Source organism: Ornithorhynchus anatinus, chromosome 5, assembly GCF_004115215.2.
Source record: "Ornithorhynchus anatinus isolate Pmale09 chromosome 5, mOrnAna1.pri.v4, whole genome shotgun sequence".
NCBI lineage: Eukaryota > Metazoa > Chordata > Mammalia > Monotremata > Ornithorhynchidae > Ornithorhynchus > Ornithorhynchus anatinus.
In genome coordinates, this window is record NC_041732.1 from 104776360 (window position 1) to 104798198 (window position 21839).

At 53.8% G+C, this 21839-nt stretch overlaps 1 long non-coding RNA gene across 1 annotated transcript; it reads right to left on the minus strand.

Moving 5' to 3' along the window:
- Positions 1 to 5303: 5303 nt before the first annotated feature.
- Positions 5304 to 17057, minus strand: LOC114812207. Its single transcript, XR_003759858.1, has 2 exons — positions 16999 to 17057; positions 5304 to 6370 (listed from the first exon to the last, which is right to left on the minus strand). It is a non-coding gene; the product is annotated as an uncharacterized LOC114812207 (long non-coding RNA).
- Between the last annotated feature and the right edge of the window lie 4782 nt (positions 17058 to 21839).

Consider the following 21839-nt stretch of genomic DNA (forward strand, 5'->3'; position numbering starts at 1 on the left):
GAACGTCGCCATGACCGCGCTCTGGTCAAGACCCTGCTCGGCCTCAGCCCCCGAGGGACGGTGCTCTCTCCAAGGATCCCACGGCGGGGACGACGGCTTCAGATCTTCCTGCCGGGCCGGAGCACTTTGTGGGTTCGGGCTGGGCGCTCTGACGAGGGGACGTCTGGATTTTTCGATGCTAATAATAATTATGGGATTTGTTAAGCGCTTACCACGCGCCAGGCGCTGTACTGAGCGCCGGGGTGGATACAAGGGAATCCGGTTGGACACGGTCCCTGTCCCACGTGGGGCTCGCAGGCTCCATCCCCATTTTACAGGTGAGGGAAATGAGGCACAGGGAAGCAGAGGGACTTACCCAAGGTCACGCGGCAGATGAATGGCGGAGATGGGATTAGAACCCAGGACCTTTAGACTCCCTGGCCCGGCCTCCGTCCGCTACGCCGTGCTCATCTCCCCGCCCCGCCGAGAGCTACTTTTCGATTTTTAAACACGTGTTTTCTGCGTTTTCTCTGGCTCCGCGCCTGCCCGGAAAATGATTCTCCTCACGACTCACCGAATCCCTCGGCCTGTTGAAGCCGGAGCCGAAACCGGCTTCCGGGCCAACCGCAGCTGAAAATCCAAGTGGGTCTGGGCTCAGCTTCTGGTCCGTATAATAACTGTGATATCTGTTAAGCGCTTGCTCTGTGCCAGGCACTGTACTAAACACTGATCCAAGCCAGTCGGGTTGGACACCGTCCCCGTCCCACGTGGGGCTGACGGTCTCACTCCCCATTTTACGGATGAGGGAACTGAGGCCCGGAGAAGTGAAGTGACTGGCCCAAGCTCACACGGCAGACATGGGGCGGAGCCGGGATTAGAACCCATGACCTTCTGACTCCCGGGCCCGGGCTCTACCCACTAGGCCACGCCACAATTCCCGTTGGTTTCTTCGGTAACACCTGTTTATCAACCAGGCGGTCGCCTCTCTCGAGCACCTACCGTGTGCAGAGCACTGTGCAGAGCCCTTGGGAGAACGTACGCTAGAGTTAATACACAATACCTTGTTGAAGAGCTGGAAATCCACTGGGGAGAAATCGATCCCACAATAGTGATGCTAAAGCTCCTATTCCTTGCAGAAATCTGAAGTCCGCGGGACAGGACAGTCAAGTTAGTAGACTCGATCCCTGCCCTCAAAGAGCTGACCGTCCCCTGTGTGCCGAGCACTGTACTGAGCGTCTGGGCGAGTACGACAGACCTAGTAGACGCGATCGACGCTCTACATCCCTGTAAAATGACTCCTCTCCCGCCGGGTGATACATAAGTGCCGTGGGGCGGGGAGAAGGGGGAAGAAGGACGACACAGAAGGGAGTGGGAGATGAGGAAAAGTGGGGCTTAGGCCGGAGAGTCACTGTACTGAACGCCCGAGAGAGCTAGTAGATTTGCTCCCTGCCTTCAAAGAGCTCGCAGTCTCCTCCGTACTGAGCACTTCCCTAAAAGCTTGGGAGAGTACAGGAAATTAGCCACAATTCCGGCTCTCAAGGAATTTAGAGTCTACTGTGGGAAGAGGACTGTACTGAGCGCTGGAGAGAGTACACCAGAGTTAGTAGACACGATCCCTCAAGGAGCTCAAACTTCACTGCGTGCGGAGCTGTGTACTGAGCGTTTGGGAGAGGACGATAGAGTTACTAGACTCGAAGCCTGTCCTCGAGGAGCTGTCATCCAGTGGGGGAGTCTATTTTTATTACTATCTGGCTCCCCCCACTCTAGACCGTGAGCTCGTTGTGGGCAGGGAATGTGTCTGTTGATTGTTCCGTCCTCCTCTCCCAAGCGCTCAGTACAGTGCTCTGCACCCGGTAAGCGCTCAATAAATAGGATTGACCGAATGAACGGGTCAACCATCGAAAGAAGCCTCAATCGCTCCGCTTCCCCCCTCTCTGCCCACTCCCGTCCCTGCGGGAAACTCTTGTGTTAGATACCCGTTCCCAGACAGAGCTCCTCCAATCTTTCATTCAGTCGTATTTATAAAAATAATAATAATTTGGCATTTGTTAAGCGCTTACTATGTGCCAAGCACCGTTCTAAGCGCCGGGTAGATCCAAGGTCATCAGATTGTCCCACGTGGGGCTCACCGTCTTCATCCCCATTTTCCAGATGAGGGAACTGAGGCCCAGAGAAGTGAAGTGACTGGCCCAAAGTCACACAGCTGATAAACGGCTGAGCCGGGATTAGAACCCACGACCTCTGACTCCCAAGCCCGGGCTCTTGCCACTGAGCCCCGCTGCTTCTCGCTCACTGGGTGCAAAGCCCTGTTCAAGCTCTGCCTCTGCAAATTAGCTTCTAGGGCAACCGCGGGGGGGTCGTATCTTGAGCTAATAATCCTCACCGTAACTACGGCCCTTGTTAGGCGCTCATTACGTGCCAGGCACTGAACAGAGCGCCGGGGTGGCTCCAGGCAAATCGGATCGGCTCGGACAGTCTCCATCCCCATTTTCCAGATGAGGGAACCGAGGCCCAGAGAAGTGAAGTGACCGGCCCCAGGTCGCGCGGCGGACAAGTGGCGGAGCCGGGATGAGAACCCGGGCCCTTCCGACCCCCGGGCCCGGGTTCGACCCGCTCGGCCACGCTGCTCCTCCTTCCCGAGCCGCTTCTGGGTGCTCGTCCCCGTCGCCGAGAGCATCTCCCCGGTTGTCGACTCCCAAAAACCTCTCCCGCCCTTTCCCGGGCTCTTCTTCAACGGGGTCAAGGGCGCGTTTCCACCGGCCGTCTGCACCAACGGGACCGATAAGGAGGTGTCTGAGCGAGGACAAAGCAGCCCCGTCGCTTTATTTATACTAAGCCGCGAATTTGTCAGATTCTTGGGAAAGTGTAACTGACGTCGCCTTCTCCGGACACGACCAGATCCGACCGTCCTGTCGACCGCCACTTCCCCACACTCTCCCGACCCATTTATCTTCCCCGGGGAGCGATAAGGCCCCGCTCTCCCCGTCCCCGGACACCGAGACGCTTTCCACTCCCGACTCATCGCGCCGTGGCCGACCGTCTTCTTGCTTCCCGCTATTTATTGATGTAATTATTGTTGTAATATAATGTAGAATACCAAATCTTCTATTTTTGTGTCTGTAATCTCGCCCCCCTCGGGTAAAGTATTTATGCGGATTTTCCGTTTCCCCGGACCCTCCCAGCCACAGCTCTGCGGGCGGCTTGGACTCTTCCCCGTTCTTGCCTCGAACGGCCACGACTTCGGATCGACGCGTTTAGCGCCCGGGAGGAGGGCGGGCTCGTCGTCCCTTTCGAGGCGGATTTGTGCCGAGCTGTAAATAGTGTGGATTTTCCCTCAACTGGAATCAGCCCGCGGCGTTTCCCGAGCACCTGCTTATGGCAGAGCGCGGTCCTAAGCCCTTGGGAAAGCGTGAACTAGAGTTAGTATCCGTGGACGCTACTCTCAAAGAGCTTGGAATCGACGGGATAAATCCATCCAAAAATCGTACCGCCCAGAGGTGCTCTGCACAGATAATTTAAGAATTATAATAATAATTACTATCATTTCGAAGTGCTTGGGAGAGGCGATTTCTGCCCTGATAACTGTGGTATTTGTTAAGCGCTTACTACGTGTCGGGCTCTGTCCTAATCGCCGCGGTGTTTGCTACGGGCTTCATCCGTTCGATCGGTTGTATTTATTGAGCGCTTACTGGGTGCCGAGCACTGTACGGAGACGCGGGAGAGTCCAATACGGCAGTAAACGGTGACATTCCCCGTCCGCAACGGGCTTACGGTCTAGACGGAGGGAGACGGTCATCAATACAAGTAAATAAAATGAGATATGGATGTAAATGATGCGGGGCTGGGAGGAGGGATGAATAGAGGGAGCGAGTCAGAGCGACGCAGAAGGGAGTGGGAGATGAGGAAACGAGGGGTTTAGTCTGGGAAGGCCTCTTGGGCCACGCGCTGTACTAAGCGTTCCGGTAGATACGAGGAAATTAGGTCCCACGTGGACCTCACAGCCAAAATAGGAGGGGGAACAGGTATTGAATCTCCATTTTTCAGATGAAGGAACTGAGGTCCCGAGACGTCAATAATAGTAATAATAATAATTTTGGTATTCGTTAAGCTCTTATTACGTGCCGGGCCCTGTAGTAAGCACTGGGGTGGAATATGAACCAATCGGGTTGGTCACAGCCCCCGTCCCGCATGGGACTCGCAGTCTCAATTCCCATTTTCCGGATGAGGGAACTGAGGCCCACGGTCACAGAGCAGCCACGTGGAGAAGCCGGGATTAGAACCCAGGTCCTTCTCACTCCCGGGTCCCGGCTCTAGCCACTAGGCCACGCTGTGACTTAGCCAAGGTCACCCAGCAGGCAAGCGCGGAGGCGTCTTCCCAAGGAACATCGATGGCCTGGTTGGCCTGCCTATTCTGGGACTCTCCCGGATCCTCCTAACCCCACGAGGAGAGAGACTCTCCCAGGCGCTCAGCTCAGTGCTCTGCACACAGTAAGCGCTCAGTGAATCCCCCCGATTAGCATCTAAAGCAGGGTATGGCTCCAGCGATGCCCCAAAACGCTTTTATCGCTCCCAAAGTGTCTTGCCGCCTCCCAAGGAGGAATGATACTAATAACCCTGGTATTTGTTAAGCGCTTACTACGTGCCAGGCCCTGTTACTGAACGCTGGGGTACAAGGAGAAGCATTCCGGGAGACTCGAGTTGAGTCCCTAACCAGGCACATGGGCCGAGAGCAAAATCCTTCCGACTAGACTCGGAGCTCGGAATGGGCAGGGAACTAATTCTGCTGTATCGGACTCTCCCAAGCGCTTAGTACGGTGCTCTGCACACAGTAAGCGCTCAGTAAATACCATGGATTGATGAATTGTTTCACAGCCCTCTGCTCTCGAGCACCAGAACCATAATCCCAACCCTCTATGGGCAGAACTAAGCAACGGGGAGACACACTCCCTTCCCTCAAAGAGCTGCCAACAGTGAGCAGAGAACTGTACTGAGCGCCTAGGAGGGGTCGATAGAGTTAGTAGATTCTTTCCCTCCCCTCAAGGAGCTGCCAGTCTACTGTGTGCCGAGACCTGTCCTGAGCCCTGGGGAGAGCGAAATAGAATGAGCAGACACAATTCCAGCCCGCAAGGAGCTCGCGGCCTGATGCGGTGCACTGTACTGAGCGCTTGGGAGCAGACGAAAGAGCGACTAGACATAATCTCTGCCCTCGAGGAGGCCGACAGTAGACGGTAGCTAGAATAATCTACAACAGGCTCCAACGGGAAGCGGAGATATTTCACGTGAGTTAAGTAATGAGGTGTGATAAGTCGGTGTATACAGAAGCGTCGCGAGAGGATTTTGATTTATTTCAGCGCTGAAGAAGGCAGCTTAACGCGGCAGCTGCGAGGAGGAAATGCAGGACATTTTAAGACTTTTCCCAGCAGTCGGGTCTCTCGGTAAATTCTGCAATTTAAAATCGAGGCCTGGCCGGCTCCCGGTGGAAGCTGAATCGAATCGGCTCATTTAGAAAAGGCGCTTTCTGGGGGAGCGGGAAACAAAAAAGATCCCAACTTCCCGTAGTTTCTACACCCGGACGCGGCAGCCGCTTCCCGCGCTCTCGAAGTCTGAAATCTGAAGCGGTCGCCTCCCGTTATTGCCGTCGATTCTAAGCACGCTTCTGTTCCGTGTGGACGTGGCCTCGGCTAAACGCTGCCTTCCCACGGAGGGCCGGGACGTGATCCTTTTTGCTCCGCACCTCCCCGTTCGAGCTAACGGTTGACGTCGCGGCGTCGCCAACTTGGATTGATGATACTAACGACGATGATGAACGTTTACTATGTGTTAGACGCATCTGTGCGCCTTAGGGTCTTCCTCCCTTGACTTCCGGATCTCCCCCTCCCTCCCTAGAAGGGAGCCGAGACGGAAGAAAGAAACTCCTTGAACCAGAAGCAGGCGAGCACACCGGGAAGCGACGTCAACTCCCGCGTGATCTGACGGGAAGCCGCTCTCCGGACGACACGTGGACGAAACCGTCGATTCGCTCCGGTTCCAATTCCTCCCGTCGTTAATCTTCCTTCCAGCCTGAACGGATCCAGATCATACCGTCGAATTCTTCATCGCTCGAACTCTGGTCGTGACGCTCCAAAAGAAAAGGACTAGAAAAATCCCCCCGATTCCGGGTTGTTCGAACACTAGGTTGCCGCCGCCCCGACAAACGTCTCCTCTCCCGTCGGATGATACCTTCGACGGATGATTTGGAGTCTTCCGCGTCGTGCCGACGTTCGCCGGGGAGGTTCCTGGCCACCTTTCGGACTGATCATTGGCGTCCACGCAACGGAAGCCAAACCGTGTGGACTGGGAACGATTTTAGATGTATCTTAAGCATGTAATTCACAATGCCAAAGTATTTATCCTGTTTGTGGTATGGAAATAAAATAAATGGCTAAAGATCCACGGAAAAAATCCCGCCTGTGATTTCAATCCGAGCTGCAAATGGAAGCGACGAGGCTCTGGGGGGATGGGAACCCAGGGTCTAGTTAGGGCTCCGTCGCTGGCCTGCTGGGAGACCTTGGGCGAGAGGTTTACCTCCTCTGGGGCCTTAACTTCCTCGTCTGTAAAACGGGAGTTAAATATTCATTCGATTTCACCTACTGAGCACTTACCGCGTGCAGAGCGCTGTACTAAATACCTGGATTCCCACGCGGACTGTGAGCCCCACGTAGGGCAGGGGCTGGGATCGAGCTGATTAGCTTACATAATAATAATAATAATTACAGAATTTGCTAAGCACTTATTATGGGCCAGACACTGTTCTAAGCGCTGGGGTAGGCACAGACTAATCAGGATGGAGTCCTTGTCCCATATAGGGCTCACGGTCTTAATCCCCATCCTACAGATGAGGTAACTGAGGCACGGAGAAGTGAAGCGATTCGCCCGGGGCCACACAGCGGACAAGTGGCGGAGCCAGAATTAGAACCCATGACCTTCTGACTCCCAGGTCACTACGCCGTGTTGCTTCTCTATATCTACCCCAGTCAATCAACTGATGGTATTTACTGAGCACTCACTGGGTACAGGGCACCGCTGATGGCGAGTAGGATTGTTAGCTCTTCCAGGACGGGAACTGAGTCTATTATATTCTCTGGAGCACAATAATAATAATGACGGTATTTGTTAAGCGCTTACTATGTGCCAAGCACCGCTGTAAGTGCTGGGGTAGATCCAAGGTCATCAGGTCATCGCACGTGGGGCTCGCAGTCTTAGTCCCCATTTTCCAGCTGAGGTAACTGAGGCCCAGAGAAGTGAAGCGACTTGCCCAAAGTCACCCAGCTGATAAGTGGTGGTGGCGGGATTAGAATCCACGACCTCTGACTCCCAAGCCCGGGCTCTTTCCACTGAGCCACGCTGTTTCTCTTGAAGCATCTACTACAGGGAGCCACTCGGCAGTTGTCCAAGATACTGCTCTGAACCCAGAAGGCTCCCAGGATTGTGATCGGCACACATTCACAGGAGATGTCGTTTACTGCTCTGCACATGGTAGGTGTCCAATACAGCACTCTAGCCACAGTAGGCACCCAAGACAGCGCTCTGCATGCGGCGGGTGCCTAGTACAGTGCTCTGCACACACTAGGGGCCGGTATCTCAAGAGGAGATCCCCAGCCTTCTCTCAAAATCAAACCCCCCCACCTGTACCTCATCCCTTCGCACCTCATCAAAACACTCGGCCGCTCCCTTCTTCCCTCCCTGACCCCCATTTTCAACTGTTTTCCCTCCAATGGCTTCTTCCCCGCCGCTTTCAAACATGCCATGTCTCCCCTACCCTAAAAAAGCCCTCCCTCACACGGCTCCCTCCCGTTGTCGCCCCCTCTCCCTCATATCCTTCCACTCCAAACTCCTCGAGCGAGTCGTCTCCAGCCGCCGTCTCAAATCCCTCTCCTCCGACTCTTCCCTGGACCCTCTCCGATCTGGCTGCCTTCCCCTTCGCTCCACAGAAACGGCCCTCTCGGAGATCGCCGACGAGCTCCTTCTCGCCAAGTCCGACGGCTTCTACCCCATCCTCGTCCTCCTCGACCTCTCAGTTGCCGTAGACCCTGCGGACGGCCCCCTCCTCCCGGAAACGTTCTCCAACCTCGGCTCGCCGACCCCGTCCCCTCCCGGGTCTCCTCCTCCGTCTGCGGCCGCTCGTTCCGGGTCCCCTCGGGGGGCTCCTCCTCCGCCTCCCACCCCCTCACCGTGGGGGTCCCTCGAGTCTCACTTCCGGCTCCCCTTCTCTTCTCCATCTCCACCCCCTCCCTCGGAGACCTCATGCGCTCCCACGGCTTCGACTCCCGCCTCTGTGCCCCGATCTCTCTCCCTCTCTGCGGTCTCACATCTCCTCCCGCCTTCAAGCCATCTCTACTTCAAACTTACCACGTTCAAAACAGAACTCCTCGTCTTCCCCTTCAAACCCTGTCCTTTCCCGGACTTTACCATCACTATAGACGGCACCTCCATCCTACCCAAGCCTGTAACCTTGGCATCAGGCAACACTGGAGAGTCCCATCCACCTCCACATCAAACAGAAACTTGTCACCATTGACTTTAAAGCCCCGTCCATCCCCTGGTCCCCTCTTCCCTCACCTGGCCTCTCTCCTCCATCCCGAGCCGCACACTCCGCTCCTCTGCCGCCGCTCACCTTCTCCCCGGGCCTCCGGCTCGCCCGGCCCGCCGCCGACCTCTTGTCCATGCCCTCTCTCTGGCCCGGGACGCCCTCCCTCCTCAAATCCCACAGACAATGGCTCTTCCTCCCTTCAAAGCCTTCCCGAAGGCCCACCTCCTCCAAGAGGCCTTCCCTGACTAGGCCCCCCTTTCCTCTTCTCCCTCTCCCTTCTGCATCGCCCCGACTCGCTCCCTTTCTTCCTTCCCCCTCCCAGTCCCACACCCCTTATGTCCACATCTATTTATTTTATTTCCGTCTGTCCCCTCCTCTAGACTATGAGCTCATTGTGGGCAGGGAACGTGTCGGTTTTATTCTTCTATGTACTCTCCCAACCTCTCAGTACAGTGCTCGACACGTGGGAAGTGCCAAATGAAAATCATTATTGCTATTATTTTGAAGCAGCATGGCGAAGTGGATAGAGCGTGGGCCTGGGTTCTAATTCCGGCTCCTCCGAGTGTCTGCTGCGTGACCTTGGGCGAGCCGCGTCATTCGCTGGGCCTCAGTTCCTCATCTGTTAAAATGGGGATTGACACTGTGAGCCCTACGTGGGACTGTGTCCATACCGATTTGCTTGTATCCACCCCAGTGCTTAGTACAGTGCCTGGCACATAGTAAGCACTTAACAAACACCATCGTTATTGTTATTATTATTACTTCACTTCTCTGTGCCTCAGTTACCGCATCTGTAAAACAGGGATTGACGTTGAGAGCGCCATGTGGGACAGGGACCGTATCCAACCCGATTTGCTGGTATCCACTCCGGGGCTGAGTAGGGCACCTTTCATTCATTCATTCAATAGTATTTATTGAGCGCTTACTATGTGCAGAGCACTGGACTAAGCGCTTGGGATGAACAAGTCGGCAACAGATAGAGACCGTCCCTGCCGTTTGACGGGCTTACGGTCTAATCGGGGGAGACGGACAGACGAGAACGATGGCACTAAACAGCGTCGAGGGGAAGAGCATCTCGTAAAAACCGATGGCGACTAAATAGAATCGAGGCGATGTACAATTCATTAACAAAATAAATAGGGTAACGAAAATATATACAGTCGAGCGGACGAGTACGGTGCCGTGGGGATGGGAAGGGAGAGGTGGAGGAGCGGAGGGAAAAGGGGAAAATGAGGCTTTAGCTGCGGAGAGGTAAAGGGGGATGGCAGAGGGAGTAGAGGGGGAAGAGGAGCTCAGTCTGGGAACGCCTCTTGGAGGAGGTGATTTTTAAGTAAGGTTTCGAAGAGGGAAAGAGAATCGGTTCGGCGGAGGCGAGGAGGGAGGGCGTTCCGGGACCGCGGGAGGACGTGACCCGGGGGTCGACGGCGGGACGGGCGAGACCGAGGGACGGCGAGGAGGCGGGCGGCGGAGGAGCGGAGCGTGCGGGGTGGGCGGTGGAAAGAGAGAAGGGAGGAGAGGTGGGAAGGGGCGAGGTGACGGAGAGCCTCGAAGCCTAGAGTGAGGAGTTTTTGTTTGGAGCGGAGGACGACGGGCAACCACTGGAGTTGTTTAAGAAGGGGAGTGACATGCCCAGATCGTTTCTGCAGGAAGATGAGCCGGGCGGCGGAGTGAAGAATAGACCGGAGCGGGGCGAGAGAGAAGGAAGGGAGGTCAGAGAGAAGGCCGACACAGTAGTCTAGCCGGGATATAACGAGAGCCCGTAATAGTAAGGTAGCCGTTTGGGTGGAGAGGAAAGGGCGGATCTTGGCGATATTGTAGAGGTGAAACCGGCAGGTCTGTAACGATAGGATGTGTGGGGTGAACGAGAGGGACGAGTCAAGGATGACACCGAGATTGCGGGCCTGCGGGACGGGAAGGATGGTTGTGCCATCCACGAGACCTCTCACATATTAAACGCTTAACAATTATTATCATCATCATCATTTTCATCATCACGTCCAACGAGCCCCCAAACAAAACCTCGGCTCCGCTGACCCTCCGGGCCAAACTCAACTCGAAGGCCAACTTCCCGGAGCGGCCGAAGACAGCCGCAACCCATCGGTGACTTCATTCATTCATTCAACGGTATTTACTGAGCGCTTACTGTGTGCGGAGCACTGAGCTAAGCCTCGGAAAGTCCAATTCGGCAACAGAGAGAGACAATCCCGACCCGACGAACAGGTTTAACGGCCGGAGAAGGGGAGACGACGACAAAAACACAACGATGTAGACCGGCCTCGGACAAGCGTCATTTGGTGACCAAACCCGAATGAGACCCAAAGAAGAGATGTTTAATTCCGCGGAAAAGCCCCCAGCTAAGAACGCCGCCCTCCAGCAGGAAGCGTAAGCCCCGTCCGCCGCCGAAGAACAATCTGTTCCGTGACCGTTCAGACATCGCAAGCCCGATTCAGAAGTTCATTTAAAACTCGCCGCACCGCGGCCCCTCTGCCTTGGCCCCCGGCCGACGCACGGAAGGCTAATGACCTGAGAACCGCGCGGAGGGGCCCGGTACTAATTGTAGGACCCTCACCCAGGACACCAATCCAGTCCCCAGGAACATGCTCTGTTTACCCACCCCGCCCCATCTGTCTTCATTAAGGGGCGATTTACGGAAATGTGCGAGGGAGGCTGCTGGGCTGCTCTCTGCAGAGAGCGGAGCCAGCGGAGAACCGGAGGCATCCTCTTCCCCGGCGCTAATCATCATAACTGTGCTATTTGGTAATCCTAACGTTGGTATTTGTTAAGCGCTTACCATGTGCAGAGCACTGTTCTAAGCGCCGAGGTAGATCCAGGGTCATCAGGTCGTCCCACGTGAGGCTCACGGTTGATCGCCATTTTACAGATGAGGTAACTGAGGCCCAGAGAAGTGAAGTGACTCGCCCACAGTCACACGGCTGACAGGTGGCAGAGCCGGGAGTCGAACCTTTGACCTCTGACTCCGAAGCCCAGGCTCTTTCCACTGAGCCGCGCTGCTTACTGTGTGTCAGGCACTGTGATCGTAATCATAATGATTATTATGCCGACTTGTTCATTCCAAGTGCTTGGTACAGTGCTCTGCACATAGGAAGCGCTCAATGAATACTATTGAATAATGATGATATTTGTTAAGCGATTACTACTACTACTAATAATAATCATGAGGGCATTTGTTAAGCGCTTACTATGTGTCGAGCACTGTTCTAAGCGCTGGGGGAGATACAAGGTCAAGAGGTTGTCCCACGTGGGGCTCACAGTCTTCATCCCCATTTTACAGATGAGGTAACTGAGGCTCGGAGAAGGCAAGTGACTTGCCCAAGGTCACAAATCAGACAGGTGGCAGAGCCGGGATTAGAACCCGCGACCTCTGACTCCCAAGCTCGGGCTCTTTCCACTAAGCCAAGCTACTGTACCGTGGTCAAGTCACTTCACTTCTCTGGGCCTCAGTGACCTCATCTGGAAAATGGGGATGAAGACCGTGAGCCTCACGTGGGCCGACCTGATGTCCCTGTATCTCCCCCAGCGCTTAGAACAGTCCTCGGCACATAGTAAGCGCTTAACAAATACCAACATTATTATTATTATTATTATTATTGTTACTAAGTTCTGTTTAGACTGTGAACCCGTCGTTGGGCAGGGATTGTCTCTCCCTGTTGCCAAATTGTCCATTCCAAGTGCTCAGTCCAGTGCTCTGCACAGAGTAAGCGCTCAATAAATACGATTGAATGAATGAATGCCAGGATGGAGACGAGCAAATCGGGTGGGCCACAGAACCTGTCCTGTGTGGAGCTCACAGTCTCGATCCCCCTCTAACGGATGAGGCAACTGAGGCCTGGAGAAATAAAGTGACCTGCCCAAGGTCACACAGCAGACAAGTGGCGCAGCCGGGATTAGAACCCAGGGCCTTCGGACTCTCCCAGGCCCGGGCTCTAGCTACTAGGCCACGCTGCTTCTCGACTATGCAGTGCTGTTTCTCAGCCGTGGCTACTTCTCGGGCAGATGGGAACTCATTGGCCAAATCCCCCGGGACGGGCTACGCTGACGGCCAGCGCTCAATACGGTGCTTAGAACATAGTAGAGCCCGGGCCTGGGAGTCAGAAGGTCATGGGTTCGAATCCCGGCTCCTCCACTTGTCCGCTGTGTGACTGTGGGCCAGTCACTTCACTTCTCTGGCCTCAGTTCCCTCATCTGTAAAATGGGGGATGAAGACTGGGAGCCCCACGTGGGACAACACTGATGACCTTGTAGTGGTTAGAACAGTGCTTGGCACATAGTAAGTGCTTCACAAATACCCTCGAATTATTATTATGACTAAATGGGTAACCCTAAAGTGGACTTAGATACTAATAACTGTGAAATTTGTTTAGCGCTTAGTATGGGCCATGCACTGTACTAAGCGCTGGAGGGGGAATACAAGCACAGCAAGTCCCACATGGGGCTCATAGTCTTAATCCCCATCGTACAGATGAGGTCCCTGAGGCCCAGAGAAGTTGAAGTGACTTGCCCGGGGTCACGTAGCAGACAAGTGCACGAGTCGGGATAAAACCCACGACCTTCTGACTCCCAGGCCCGGGGCTCTATCCACTAGGCCTTAGTGCTTCTCAATAATTAGTATTTGTTAACCTGCTACTATGTGCCTGGCACTGTACTGAGCGCTGGGGTGGATACAAGCAAATCCAGATGGACCCGGTCCGTGTCCCACATGGGGCTGACGGTCTCCATCCCCATTTGCCAGATGAGGGAACTGGGGCCCAGAGAAGTGAAGTGACTCACCCAAGATCTCGCAGCAGACAAGTGGCCGAGTGGAATTAGAACCAGGACCTTCTGATACCAGGCCCGGGCTCTACTGCTACGCCAGGCTGCTTCGGAGAAGCACGTCTTGGCTCAGCGGAAAGAGCCGGGGCTTCGGAGTCAGAGGTCATGAGTTCGAATCTCAGCTCTTCCACTTGTCAGCTGCTGTGACTGTGGGCGAGTCACTTCCACTTCTCTGGGCCTCAGTGACACTCATCTGGAAAATGGGCATTTAAGACTGTGAGCCCCACGGGGGAAGCCTGATTCCCCTGTGTCTACCCCAGCGCTTAGAACAGTGCTCTGCACATACAAGCGCTTAACAATACCAACGTGATTATTATTCTCAGATGTTCTCTGATGTTGGACTTAGATGTTGGAAGGCTATGGAACCTGTGGCTTTGAATGTGAGTACACATTTGTGAACATTTTATACGTCCATCTATACATATGTAATATTATATATGTCTATGCACTTGTGCATATTTGTGTATATGCGTGTACGCACATATATGTACAGAAAGAGGTTTTCTATACATAGATGTACATTCCGAGGCATATACATATATATACACACACATATGTGTATCTATTACATATATTATATTCATTCGTTCATTCAATAGTATTTACTGAGCACTTACTCTGTGCAGAGCACTGTACTAAGCGCTTGCAGTGTGCAATTCGGATAGTAAGCGCTCAATAAATATACTGAATGAACAGATAGAGACAATCCCCGCCCAAAGACGGGCTCACAATCTACTGAAGCAGGCCTGGTTCGAGGCTAGAGCCCCGACCTGGGAGTCCAGAAGGTCTTGGTTCTAATTCCACTCTTCCATTCGTTCATTCAGTCGTATTTACTGAGTGCAGAGCACTGAATCGCTTGGAGAGTCCAATTCGGCAACAGATAGTGACGATCCCTGCCCGACGGCGGGCTCTGTCGCTGGTCTGCTGGGTGACCTGGGGCGAGTCACTCGACTTCTCTGGGCCTCGGTTCCCTCATCCGGAAAAGGGGGGTGGAGACCGCGAGCCCCCCCGGGGGACGGGGACTGGGTCCAACCCGACTGGCCTGTATCCAGCCCAGCGCTTAGTACAGCGCCTGGGACATAGTAAGGGCTTAACAAATACCATCGTCATCATCATTATTATTATAATTCACGGAAAATCTCTTTCCTTCTCTGTCGCTCCCCGCCTGGCCCCCCCCATCTCCCCTCCCCGGGGACATTTGGACGGGGCCTTAAGGCCGTTGAGGAAATCGCCTCTCCCGACTGTCAGCTGCCAATTCAAAACAAAGCTAATCTCCCCAAGATAATAGTTGCTACAGCAAAACCAACATAAACCCCCCGAAGTGACAGAGCGTGGGAGAGACGGGGTCGCGTCAAGCGGCACCTGGGCCTTGGGCCTCCCCGGCCCCCCGTCAACCTCTTCACTTAGCTCAACACGGAGCCTGTCAACACCATCTTCAGCTCCCCCCGCTGCCCCATCTCCAACGCCCCCCGGACCCTCTCCTTCCGTCCCTTCGTTCGATCGGATTTATTCGGCGCTCGTGCAGCTGGGTGACTTTGGCCGGTCGCTTCACTTCTCTGTGCCTCAGTTACCTCATCTGTAAAATGGGGATTAAGACTGTGAGAACCCCCGGGACAACCCGATGACCCCAGCGCTTAGAACACTGCTCTGGCACATAGTAAGCGCTTAACAAATACCAACATTATCATCATTATTATTATTATTCTCTGGGCCTCAGTGACCTCATCTGGAAAATGGGGATTAAGTCTGTGAGCCTCACGTGGACAACCTGATGACCCTGTGTCTCCCCCAGCGCTTAGAACGGTGCTCGGCACATAGTAGGCGCTTAACGAATATCAGGATTATTATTATTATCATTATTCTTCTCTGCTGCGTGACTTGGGGCCAGTCGCTTCACTTCTCTGGACCTCAGGTCCCTCATCTGGAAAATGGGGATTGAGACCGTGAGCCCCATGTGGGACAAGGAGTGCGTCCAACCTGATTGGCTTGTGTCCACCTCGGAGCTTAGTACAGTCCCTGGCACATAGTAAGCGCTTAACAAATACCATTATTCAGAAGCAGTAAGGCCTAGTGGATAGAGCCTGGGCCTGGGAGTCAGAAGGTCGTGGGTTGGCCAAGCACTGTACTAAGCGCGGGGGTAGATACCAGGTAATCGGGTTGTCCCACATGGGGCTCACGGTCTTCACCCCCATTTTACAGATGAGATCACTGCGGCACCGAGAAGTGAAGTGACTTGCCCGAGGTCACGCAGCAGACAAGTGGCAGAGCCGGGATTAGAACCCACGACCTCTGACTCCCAAGCCCGGGCTCTTTCCACTGAGCACCGCCGCTTCTCTCAGCGCTTAATATCAATCCCGTTGTCGGGCAGGGATTGTCTCTATCTATTGCCGAAATGGACATTCCAAGCGCTTCATACAGGGCTCTGCACACAGTAAGCGCTCAATAAATAAGATTGAATAAAGCGCTCAACAAATACCACTAACAAATACGGAAGGAGCGCTCTCTCACGGCCAGGAGGTTAGGGCATTTCAGAAAGTGGCTCCCTCGAGAGCAAGGGGAATTGGTTCCCTAGATCTTTTGCGACGAAAAAACAGCGTCTAGACCACTAACTCGTCCCCAGACTGTAAACTCAGGGTTGGGGAGGGAAGGTGTCTGTTAATTCTGTTGGATCGTCCTCTCCCGAGGCCCAGTAATAATAATAATAATGTCGATATTTGTTAAGCGCTTACTATGTGCCAAGCACTGTTCTAAGCACTGGGGTAATAATAATGCTGGTATTCGTTAAGCGCTTACTATGTGCCGAGCACCGTTCCCAAGCGCTGGGGCAGACACAAGACAATGAGGTTGTCCCACGTGGGCTCACAGTCTTCCTTCCCCGTTTGACAGATGAGGGCCCGGAGAAGTGAAGTGACTCGCCCAAGTCACCCCAGCGGACAGGTGGCGGCGCCGGGATTAGAACCCGCGACCTCTGACTCCCAAGCCCGGGCTCTTTCCACTGAGCCACGCCGCTTCTGTTCAAAGTGGGCCAAGGACGCCCTCCCGTCCTCAAAAATCCCTCAGAAAATGAGTCTTCAAAGCCTTATTGCGGGCCCGCCTCCTCCAGGAGGCCTTCCCTGACTGCGCCCTCCTTTCCTCTTCTCCCCCTCCCTTCTGCGTCGCCCCGACTCCCTCCCTTTATTCATCCCCCGATTAGACGGCGAGCCCGTCGTTGGGCAGGGATGGTCTCTATCTGTTGCCCAGTTGTCCATTCCAAGCGCTTAGTCAGTGCTGCTGCACTGCTCTGGACTTTTTAAGGAAGCAGCGTGGCTCAGTGCAGGAGCCCGGGCTGGGAGTCAGAGGGCCATGGGTTCGAATCCGGCCCCGCGCACTCGGCAGCTGGGTGACGGTGGCGCGAGTCATTCACTTCTCTGGGCTTCAGTGACCTCACGTGCAAAATGGGGATGAAGACCGTGAGCCTCCCGTGGGACCACCTGATGACCCTGTATCTCCCCCAGCGCTTAGAAGGGCGCTCCGCACATAGTAAGCGCTTAACAAATACCAACATTATTATTATAGTAAGTGCTCAATAAATACTGTTGAATGAATGAATGAATCCCCCCTCGCAGGTCCGCGCCGCTTACGTCCATCTTCTTCTTCAAATGCCGTCGAGTCGTTTCCGACCCCTAGCGACTCCCCGGACCCCCCCTCTCCAGAACGCCCCATCTTCCGTCATAAAGTCATTCCGGTATTCTGTATCCCTAGAGTTCTCTCGGTCGAGATCCGGAATTGTTTGGCCCTTGCCTTCTCTTCCCTTAGAGAAGCAGCGTGGCTCAGGGGAAAGAGCCCGGGCTTGGGAGTCAGAGGTCATGGGTTCGAATCCCGGCTCCCCCACCCGTCAGCTGTGTGGACTGTGGGCTAGTCCTTTCATTTCTCTGGGCCTCGGTGACCTCATCTGGAAAATGGGGATGAAGACTGGGAGCCTCACGTGGGACAACCTGATGACCCTGGATCTCCCCCAGCGCTTAGAACAGTGCTCTGCACATAGTAAGCGCTTAACAGATACCAACATTATTATTATTCTGCGCAGTAAAAGCAGCACGGCGTCGTGGGTAGAGCCCGGCCCTGGGAGTCAGAAGGTTATGGGTTCTAATCCCGGCTCTGCCACTCGTCTGCTGTTTGACCTTGATCAAGTCACTTCACTTCCCTGGGCCTCAGTTGCCTCATCTGTAAAATGGGGATTAAGACTGTGAGCCCCACGTGGGACAACCTTGTATCTACCCCAGTGCTTAGAAGAGCGCTTGGCACTTGGTAAGTGCTCAACTAATACCATCGTACTATTCTGTGGGCCTCAGTCCCCTCATCCGCATAACGGGGATTGAGAGCCTGAGCCCCACGCAGGCCAGGACCCGCGTCCAACCCGATTTGCTTCTATCTACCCCAGGGTTTAGCACAGTGCCTGGCACATAGTAAGCACTTAGGGAAGCAGCGTGGCTTAATAGAAGGAGCCTGGGCTTGGGAGTCAGAGGTCGTGGGTTCTAATCCCGCCCCTGCCACTTGTCTGCTGTGTGACCTTGGCCAAGTCACTTCGCTTCTTTGGGCCTCAGTTCCTCCAGCTGTAAAATGAGGATCGAGACTGTGAGCCCCACGTGAGACAGGGACTGTGTCCCACCTAATATGCTTGTAACCGCCCAAGTGCTTAGTACAGTGCTTGGCACCTAAAAGGCGTTTAACAAATACCACGATTATTATTAACAAATGCCATAATTATTATCATTGTAATTAAAAAAGAGAGTCTCTGCCACTGTTTGATCAACATTTTGATCTCTCGATCGTCCTCCTTTGCCTCTTTTCCACGCCGTTCCTTCTGAACACCGGTTAATCCACTCTGTCGCTTCAGCTTAGACCTTTCCACTCCGGGCAGCCCCGTGAGACCCAGCACTAAACTTCACAAACCTACGCAAACTCTCCGGCCACGATAAGGCGGCGTCTCATCTCCATCACTGATTCATTTCCCCATCCGTTCATTCCGTCTCATTTATTGGGAGCTTACTGTGCGCACAGCTGGGTGAATTTCTATTCACCCCCTTCTCCCCCTCTAGACTGAAGCTCGCTGTGGGCAGGGAATGTGTCTGTGTATTGTTCTGCTATACTCTCCCAAGCGCTTAGTACAGTAAGCACGCCATAAGCGCTCAATAAATAGGATCGAACGAATGCACTTAGTACAGTAAGCGCACCCTAAGCGCTCAATAAATAGGATCGAACGAATGCACTTAGTACAGTAAGCGCACCCTAGGCGCTCAATAAACAGGATTGAACGAACGCAGGAAGCGAGACTGGAGAAGAAACAGTGCTGAGGGGCTCCGAATGAATTCACAAGGCCTCCCATCCCTTTTTAACAATAATAATAATAATGATGACATTTGTTAAGTGCTTACTATGTGCCAAGTAAGCCCTCAATAAATACTATTGAATGAATGCCAAGCACTGTTCTAAGCACGGGGGAGGGGGGATACAAGGTAATCAGGTTGTCCCACGTGGGGCTCACAGTCTTTACCCCCATTTTACAGAGGAGGGAACTGAGGCCCAGAGATTAATAATAACAATAATAATATTGGTATTTGTTAAGCGCTTACTATGTGCCGAGCACTGTTCTAAACACTGGGGGAGACACAGGGTCATCAGGTTGTCCCACGTGAGGCTCACAGTCTTCATTCCCATTTTACAGATGAGGTCACTGAGGCCCAGAGAAGCGAAGTGGCTTGGCTTGATTAGAACCCACGACCTCTGACTCCCAGGATTTCAGAGCTCTCTGGCCTGGAACACCCTCTCTCCTCACATCTCAAAGACAGCGTGGCTCAGTGGAAAGAACATGGTCTTTGGAGTCAGGGCTCATGAGTTCGAATCCCAGCTCTGCCACTTGTCGGCTGTGTGACTGTGGGCAAGTCACTTAACTTCTCTGTGCCTCAGTTCCCTCATCTGTAAAATGGGGATTAAGACTGTGAGCCCCCATGTGGGACAACCTGATTCCCCTATGTCTACCCCAGCGCTTAGAACAGTGCTCGGCACATAGTAAGCGCTTAACAAATACCAACATTATTATTAAAGACAATGACTCTCCCCACCTTCAAAGCCTTATTGCGGGCCCACCTCCTCCGAGAGGCCCTCCCTGACTGCGCCCCCCCTTTTCCTCATCTCCCTCTCCCTTCCGCGTCGGCCCGACTCGCTCCCTTTCTTCATCCCCCCTCCCGGCCCCGCACCGCTTACGTCCACATCCCTCATTTATTGATTTCTATTCATATCTGTGTCCCCGGCTCTAACTCCTCAGCTCACTATGGGCAGGGAATGCGTCCGTTTATCGTTACATTGTCCTCGCCCAAGTGCTTAGTACAATGTTCCGCACACAGGAAGCGCTCAATAAATACGACCGAATGAACGGATAAGAGTTGGTGAGAAGAGAGACTGTGGACTGACAAGAGATGAGCAGATCGCCTGTGTGTCCGGGATGGTGAGTGGGCGAGGTGGGGTGGAGCAGGAGGTCAGGGGAGTTGGAAGAAAGAAAAAATGGACAGCAGGAGAGTCAACTCCTCCCTCTCATTCAGTCTGTCACCAAATCCTGTCGGTTCCACCTTCATTCAATCGTATTTATTGAGCGCTTACTATGTGCAGAGCACTGTACTAAGCGCTTGGAATGAACAAGTCGGCAACAGATAGAGACGGTCCCTGCCGTTGGACGGGCTTACGGTCTAACACCTTCACAACGTCGTTAAAATCCGCCCTGTCCTCTCCATCCAAACGGCTGCCACGTTCATCCAATCCCTCATCCTCTCCCGCCTGGACGACGGCATCGGCCTCCTCGCCGACCTCCCGGCCTCCCGTCTCTCCCCGCTCCGGTCCATCCTTCACTGTGCCGCCCGCATCATTTTTTCTACAGAAACGTTCAGCCCGCATCTCCCCGCTCCTCAAGACGCTCCACTAGTTGCCCGTCCACCTCCGCATCAGACAGAAACTGGTCCCCGTCGGCTTTCAAGCCCGTCCATCCCCCGGCCCCCTCCTGCCTCCCTTCCCTTCTCTCCTCCTCCGTCCCGGCCCGCACACTCCGCTGCTCTGATGTCGGTATTTGTTAAGCGCTTAGAGCACTGTTCTAAGCACTGGGATAGATACAGGGTCATCAGGTTGTCCCACGTGAGGTTCACAGTCTTCATCCCCAATTTCCAGATGAGGTCACTGAGGCCCAGAGAAGTGAAGTGACTTGCCCAAGTCACACAGCTGACGAGTGGCGGAGCCGGGATTCGAACCCATGACCTCTGACTCCCAAGCCCGGGCTCTTTCCGCTGAGCCACGCTGCTGCTGCTGCTGCTGCTGCTGAGATAGATTCAATAATGCCAACCTTCTCGCCGTAGCTTGAACTAGGACCGTCTGGAAGAGGTAGCGGCCTGCATTTTGAGGGCGGTCTGGTGGCTCAGAAACTATAATAATAATAATGACGGGATTTATTAAGCGCTTACTATGTGCCGAGCACTGTTCTAAGCGCTGGGGTAGATACAAGGCATTCAGGTTGTCCCACGGGGCGTTCATGTCTCTATTCCCATTTTACAGATGAGGTCACCGAGGCCCAGAGAAGTGAAGTGACTTTCCCAAAGTCACACAGCTGACAAGTGGCAGGGCCGGGATTAGAACCCAAGACCTCTGATTTCCAAGCTCAGGCTCTTTCCACTGAGCCATGCTGCTTCTCTGTCTAAGTGCTCACTATGTGCCAAGCACTGGACTAAATGCTGAGGTAGATACATTAAGAATAATAATAATAATGACGGCATTTAAGTGCTTAGAATGTGCAAAGCTCTGTTCTAAACGCTGAGGTAGATACAAGGTGATCGGGGTATCCCATGTAGGGCTCACAGACTTTATCTCCATTTTACAGATGAGGGAACTGAGGCCCAGAGAATAATAATAATAATGTTGATATTTCTTAAGCACTTACTATGCGCACAGCACTGTTCTAAGCGCTGGGGTAGATCCAGGGTCATCAGGTGGTCCCACGTGAGGCTCACAGTTAATCCCCATTTTCCAGATGAGGTCACTGAGGCCCAGAGAAGTGAAGTGACTTGCCCACAGTCACCCAGCTGACAAGTGGCGGAGTCAGGATTTGAATCCATGACCTCTGACTTCCAAGCTTGGGCTTTTCCCACTAGGTCAAGCTGCTTGTCCTAGATAAGACAAGATAAGATAATCAGGTCAACCCAGGCCATGTCCCTCATGGGACCCACAGTTTGAGGGGGCGGAAGCACGTATCTCTTTATTTTATAGTACTTATTAAGCGCTTTCTATGTGTCAAACACTGTTCTAAGCGCTGAAGCTCCCTATTTTCCAGATGAGAAAACTGAGGCCCAGAGAAGTGAAGTGACTCGCCCCGGGTCACACAGCCGACAAGTGGCAGAGCCGGGATTAGAACCCAGGTCCCCTCGCTCCAAATCCTGCGCTCTTT